The following is a 7,952-nucleotide window of genomic DNA, read 5'->3' on the forward strand; positions in this document are numbered from 1 at the left end:
TACTTGACTCTTGACCTTGAAACTTAAGTGGGAAAGGATGAGGAATGGGCAGAGACTAGAGAGACTCGAAAACTAATTCCATGAACATACATGAATCAGTTAAAATAACAACTGTCTAGTGCAATTGGTTAGTTGTGGTCTTGTGTCACAAAATGTCCACACTTACCAAGAGGTTTCGAGTTGGAGCCTCTAGGGTGTTATTCACTTCCCTGTCTTAGTGGAGAGGTTGCTTGTTGGACTTTGTCCGCACCGAATCAATAACAGTATAATAGAGAGAGAGAGAGAGAGAGAGAGAGAGAGAGAGAGAGAGAGAGAGAGAGATTTTTCTCTTTATATTCATTTTCAGAGTCTCTCCTCTGGTTTGGATGTTCCCATCATAGTTAGCAAAAACACTTTTAAAATAAATGCTGTTTTAAAATGCGTTTTTTTTGTTTTTTCCCTCATAAATGGAAAAAAAAAGAAGAAGACAAATGGTCAGCATTTATGTTTTAAATTCATTTAAATGCATTCCTCTTTTCTTGACCTTTTTAAGATGTAAGACTTATTGAACACAATGACTACTTAACTGATCATCTCTCTCTTCCGAACTCCAATTGACCTGATTCTTTCACCAATGAGAAGCTGATTCCAAGGGTTACATTTCTTATAATAGCACATTTAACTCAATTTGAATGCACATATCCCAAAATTAAGCTACAAACTGATGCATTTGTTGAAAAGAGTTTCTAAAGTGATGACCCCCAATTCTAATTGAACATGCTACTCTAGAATTGTTGACTATGTTATGTTGAAAACAATGAACAACATCATAGCTAGCCATATCACATTGCTTAATAGGACTTTGGACATATTTTTTTGTTGTGTTGTATGAATTTAGAATTGATGTTGGATGATATATCTTGAAACTTATAATGGGTTTGTGGATTATATATGCATTAATGTTGGATGTTATAGTTGTTTTGAATATTACATGCATGTATTCAAGTAATAATTCTTTAATTTATACGAGAATACTATCAGTTTTTTTTTTTTTGAAATCTACATGTTTGAAATCCGTACTATCCGTTTTCCATTTTGACCATTCTCTATTCTTTTGAATGTTTTTTCACCATACCATTTTTAGAGTTTTTCATCCTTCTAAACTTGTACCGCCACTTCCGTTTTTTCTTGTTCTTGTTTTTGCTAACTATGATCTTGATAGCCCTTGCTTTTGATATAAAGATCTCTCACAGGTGGGTCTGAATTAGGCTGGGTAGACCAACTCCGATCCAGATTCAAAGTTTGGAGGCTCATGTTGGAGGGTTTTCTAGATTTTGTGGGTGAGGAGCCTTTGGAAATGGCTATGATGATGGGCCTAAATAGAAATAGGCACTTATAATTGCCTTTGGTGGGGCGTTGGGAACCATATGAGTGGGCTAGCTCTGACCCTTAAGAGATTAGGCCAAGGCTGGTCTCACCCAGTATGCCATTACTTTGGGTTGGCTAGTGAAGGGCAATGTGTATTACGCTTGATTATTTCAACCATTCTTTGCTGTGCTGCTAATGGGGTACCAGATTTTCTTGCGAAAGGATCTGTGCATTCTAATTCCCTCTCATCATTCTTCCATCCCTCCACTTGTAAGTTGTAATGATCATATGTCACTTTCTTCCTAAAAACAAATATGATCATATAATGTTAATTTTTTTTGGAATGACATTGCTTTGTTTTGTTCTGTTTTCCATGAAAAGCAAATGATCACTAAGCTAAGCCCTTCAATTGTCTAATGTTTGAGTTTTGAATAGAAAATCTATTTATTTTTTTGGGAGAAAGAACTTTGTCCGACCCTGTGGCTTCTACACTATTGCATGGGTCAATGAGAGGGTGCGTAGGAGCATTGACCATGCAAAGATCTCCCTACCCATGTGTGGTTGATGCTTCTGCACGTCCTCTCCCATTTTCCTATGCGCCGGTGTAGGAGCTACAGGGATAGGTAGAGTTCCTTCGCCCCCTTTTTTTTGTTTGGGGAAGAGCTCTCTGCCTAGGATCATGACCACCTAACTCTCTATGTGTTTATCTCTCTCTTCTCCAACCTAGGTTATAGATGTCATTTCATATGGGGGAAGGGAGAGATAAACGTATGGGAGCGCTGGCATATGCCAAGCTCCTAGACAGTTTTTTTTCCTCTTTTTTGTTTGTGGTAAATATATTATAGAACAAAAGTTTCCTAGCAACATTGGCAACTAATGGACCGTTTGGTAACGATTTTGTTATGAGAACGCCATTCTTCGACAAAATCATTTATTTATGTTATAGATCTTTTGACTCTATTTGGGTGTTTGGTAGATCTGTTCCAGAACCCTTCTGGGATAATTCCTAGAGCGAAATGGCGTTTGGTAAAAATTGTTTACAGACATATTTTTTCGTTATTTTAATATTTACACAAACACCATTAATGAAGAGAATATAATGAAATGGACATCAACATCCGTGGTTTCATGATATATATATATATATATATATATATTTTGAAAATATAATATTACAATATCATCAAAGTTAGAATATTTATATATGAATTCTAAAAAGTTTTAGATTCCATTATAAATAAAATATGAACCAACTAACTCCTTCAAGCTAGTGCTACTACTTTCCATCTTTGTTAAGGTCAAGTTTGTTAATGGCATCCAGAATGGCTTCTAACCTATTTGTATGATTCTCTTATTCAGTAATTGTTCTTTCTAAGAACCCTCTTACAAAATTTGGTGAAAGATTAATCATCGAAGATGATGAAGATTGGATTCAATTAGATGATGGTGTACTTATGTGTGTAGAAGAGCTATTTATTTCTTCATCTATCCAAAGAAACTTGCCACAACCTCGATTCGCAGCTTGCACCCCAATTTTAAAGTATTGTTTAAAAATAATATAAATTGTATTTTCTATTTAAAATAAAAAAATAATCTAATAAATAAGATTGTAAGGAAAGACAAGTATGTATATCATACACTAGTAGAAATTGGGCAGCACTAAAATTTTCGATCATAGTTTGTGGCTGTTTTTGATGTTCTGACATTAGCCTTTATGACATTCATATAATCTCCATTGGTCCACCAACATGAAAAAATTAAAAAGTGTTTTTTAGACACTTGTAATAATCTTATTCTTCGTTTGAACCTGAAGTTGTTTTAAGAATAACACAGCTACCTCCACAAGAGTCACACTTAGCAGTGATATGATCGCTTACATTAGAGGCCATATGTAATGTTGGAAAATTTTAATTTAAAGCAAAAGATAATAAAAGTAAATAGTGATAAAATATTTTATAATAACAAACCACATAGTATCACTATCACTGATTACAAAAAAATAAAAAATAAAAATAAAAAAATGAAAAAGAAAAAAAGAAAAGAAAAGAAAAGAAGTTCCATCACTATGTTTAATAACATTTTCTTCAAATTGGCAGTAAGCTTTCTTTCACAACCATCTAATTAGAAATGCGTGTCCTAATTTTTTCTATCTCTCTTGTTCGATCTCATTAACTAGATGTCAAACCATTATAGTGTTGATGAGCGGATTTAGGTGGTCAGGTGGTGGGTCAGCATCATCGAGCTCAAATTCTATAAATTCTCTATCTACATGGTCTTCATCTCTAATATAGTTATGTAAGCCACAACATGCGATGACAATAGAACCTTCGGTACCGACTAGATAACCATTCATTTGCCTTAAAATCTTGAATTTGTTTTTTAAGATTCCAAATGTTCGTTCAATAACATTCATAAGTTTCTTTGTGGAGAAATGTCCGCAGTTACACATTTTTAGTAGTTTTTGGAGTTCTTCCCTCACCTCTATAATGTGACAAGTAATATCTCTTACCCCTGAACTGTGTCAAATATCCAGTCCGATTTTCATATCCGAAATCTACAACATAATATTTTCCTGTAATAAATATTATAGTACGAAATATATTAATATTTTATTTGAAAATAAAGTAACATAGAATAATGACAATCACATAGCATTAAAACCTGGAGGTGCATGCGAAAATTTGGATTTTTTCTTACTGATTCAAAGATTCAACAATCATTTGCACCCCCTTTATACCCAATATTCACACACACATGTGAATCGCATGCCGAATGAACATATGCACATCACATTTTATGTTATTATGCCTTTTCGATTTCTGTATTGGGTTTGATCGTCTTGTGGTACAATTTCATGAATGTGACTACCATCAATTGCACCTACACAATCCTATATTGAATAATTCTAAATGATTTATGTTGGTGTTGGATGTGCTAGTGAGTTCCAAATGATGAAGTAGCTATCGAATTTAGTTGGAAGCCAGGATCTATTTTTGGATTTGGCATGTTTGACCATTGTGATATGCATTTCCATACCACACCTTCATACCAGTGTAGCCCATTGTGGGTGAGGGTGCATGCACTTTGACGTGTAGGGTCCTATGCTGACTTAACATTTGACAACCCTTACAACTGGATGTTTATGTTCTTGTTTGGACCCGGGTGTACTGCTTAGAACATGCTACTGTCAACACTTTTTATGTGACCTCATTTCTAGTTCTTGGTTGGAGTAATGACTTCCTAATGCTCAAGTGGAAGAATATAATGTTTTCTCATATGTGGGCCAGCATCTAGTCATTGTATGGCTATGAATTAATGGATGGGTGTTGATTGATGGACATGGTTGGATGAAGCCCTATGCGAGAGGTGGTCTTCCTAGTGGGTAGTGGATTTAATTATACCCATTTTATACTGTGTAAAGTATGTATTATTATATGTGGACCGATTAATAGTTGAGTCCATTATAGACGATGCATCTATTGTTTTCTAATTTAGGGTTGGTCCCTGTTCCAAGTTTATATAATTGTGTCAATACCCATTAGTTGAAACCCTAGAAATTGTATAGAGAAGGAAACATGCAAAATCAACAAAAGGAGAGGTACAACTGTGGAGAATACTTTGTCGACCAATATGGTGCGATTGAATCTCTTATTTATGTTTTCATATTCAATAGTTCATCATGTTAATCTTATAAATTATTTCTTACAATGGTTCCTGTAGACACCCAATTTTGCCACCCCCTCCGGGTATGATGAATTGTGGATCTTAGACGTGACTTCTTGATTCCAATTGACAGAGATGATATTTGATTTAGGAAACTCAGAAACATCCCCTACCTAAAAAATCTCGCGTGGGAGAAAAGATGGTCCAATTTTGACTTTTTATATAAGAAGGAATTTGGTAAGGATGACCGTACGGATGGATAGTACTCAGAAATACGATTCCAACGATATATGGTATGTCAAAATCAGACCGTCTCCCACAATCTTCCCTGGAAAATCATATTTTTTCGGGCGCATATCGTGCACACTGACTAGCCATCCAGCCAGCCATCCATCCAACTAGCCAGCTAACCAGCCAGCCATCTAGCTAACCAGCCAGCCTGCCTGCAGGCTAGCCTCGCATGTCAGGTGCGCTGGCCACCCTACTCCCCCACCGTTCCATGCCACGCACGCTCATCGTGCCAACCCACGTACACTAATCATGCCAACCTACACCCCCACCGTGCCATACTGCCTACCCCTCGTCCCATGTCGTGTGGCAACGCCATGCCATGCTATGCACCCCCGTATTCCATACCTTGTGCCCCTACTGTGCCAGCCTGCGCCCCCATGTGCCATACCATGTGTGTAATACCCCGCTTCTTAAAACCCGGTCTGATTTCGCGATTGAACCGGTTTAACCATGCAGGAACCGAGCCAGAGGATATTAGAGCGGGCTCCTTATGGGCTATGATGGCACGGGTGACCTTAAACACCGGCTGGCTCGACAAGTCCGAGCCAGTGCCAGAAGAGACGGGAGTGCCCAAACCGTGTACGTGCACCTACCATAAGGCTATGTATGGATAAAACAAGTATTATATCCGTATTTTAAGGTATATACGTATGCTACATCGTATGCTTGGGGTGGGGTTCGAGCCGAGGTCCGAACCCGGTCAAAATCCCAAGTCTTGGCTCTCAGGTGGGTAGGACAGGTGGGTACACCCACCCACCTGAGTGACCCATCCAAGACTATTCACTTAATTAAGAATAGTATATAAGGCTTTATGAGTTCTTTTCTTTCCATTTATTACCCTCGTACGTTTGGTGAGAAAAGTAAAGAGGAGAGAGAAAAGAGAGGGAAGAAGAAAGGAAGAGGAAGAAAGGAAGGATTTCAGTGGCGCCGAAGCTCGATCTTGCCATTCCGATGCCGGGAGAGTAATCTTCAACTCTAGATCTACAGTTGGAGGTAAGAAAAGTTGGGTTTTACGAACATTCACCATACCCAATCTTTAAACCCTTGATTCGAGTATGGTTTCTTGAGATCTTGTAAATACCCTTTGAAATGATGAATCTAAGGTTTAATAGATGATTTATGTGTTGATCTTGAAGGATTTGAAGAGATATTGACAAGATAGAAGGAGCATTGTGAGTTGGAAGTGATTTGAAGGGTTTGAAGTCATTTTTGGGCAAAGAAGGTAAGATGGCTTTCCCTCACTCGAATCTAACCTAGACCTAGGTTAGAACCATCCTATAGGACCTTGAGGGTGTGAAGAATGGGTGGGGAAAAGCCCCATTTGATTCCCCAAAGAATGGAGAAAATGGGGAAGAAACAAGGTCTTTCCCGCCAAAACCGGTGGGTACAACCGGCGGGTATCTACCCGCCTGAGGGTACCCACCAGAGAAGGCAGGGGGCCTTCAGGCCTAACCGGCGGGTACCACCGGCGGGTACAACCGACGGATACCTACCCGCCGGTCTTAGCCAAAGGGTCCCTGGCCCAACCGGTGGGTACAACCGGCGGGTATAACCGGCGGGCCCCTACCCGCCGGTCTCAAACCGGTGGGTAAAACCGGTGGGTAGACAGCCCACCTGTCTGACCCACCTGTGTGGCCCCGAAGGTGATCCTTATGTCCGATCGAACCCAAATCGGACGTGTGACATTCTTTTGACGTTCTAAACACGATTTTGACATCGGATTTCATTAATTTCGATTCTAAAATGGTGAAGTACTAACCCCGCTCAATTATGTTAGGTTCACCAAATCCTACCCGATTCGCTCCGAATCTCACCCGTACCGAATGGGAATCCTTGTACGCTACAGGTAAGTGGAGAGAGGATGTTTGGCCTTGTTTCAAGGCATTTGTTTGGCATTCATATAACTATATCTAATCTAGTCATGTCATCATGAATATGCTATATAGATTAGTCATTCCACTCATTGATGTGCATATATGCTATGTTTACTTTCAATTGCAAATTAAATGAGATGTTGTATGTTGAATGTGGGCATCATGGAGCATAATGCATTGATAGACTAGATGCCGTGGTCGGCTTGGAAACGAATGCATTGGTGGCCCGTGGTATGGGACACGGAGGCACTATGCAGTCGTACTATTGTCATATAGGAGCATGCGGTATTAGGATTTTCACCATCCCGTGCTACGACCCTTCTCAACAGGGGTTAAGGTGTTGGGTTGCCATTTGGGGGGAAGCAGGGGTCGCGGTTGTCGGACACTGTGGCGGTTAGGCATTACGCCCGGTGAGTCATGTAGGACAGTCGGCAACCCCGGTGGTACATTCAAGAGGGCCAATCGTACTGCTTTTAAATTGCTGGAGTCAGCACTTTTATTTTTAGTCATTTACATTTCTGTTGAGAGCCGGTGGACGAAATTGTCTTTACTTTTCCGAGTACTCACGGTGGGCCTTCTCCAACAACCCTATGGGCGTATCGCGGGAGGGAGTTCGCGGCTCGTACCCGGAGTATACGCACACTGTGGTTGTAGTAGCACTTAAACCAAAGACTTAGTAATGTTGCTTAGGTGGATGTGAATTAAAATGTATAGCATGGCATGTAGTGCATATGATGTGTTGTGATGTGTGGACTGTTGTGTGTGGTCCACCTCTCA

The sequence above is a fragment of the Macadamia integrifolia genome, unplaced genomic scaffold, assembly GCF_013358625.1.
Source record: "Macadamia integrifolia cultivar HAES 741 unplaced genomic scaffold, SCU_Mint_v3 scaffold3064, whole genome shotgun sequence".
NCBI classification, from domain to species: Eukaryota; Viridiplantae; Streptophyta; class Magnoliopsida; order Proteales; family Proteaceae; genus Macadamia; species Macadamia integrifolia.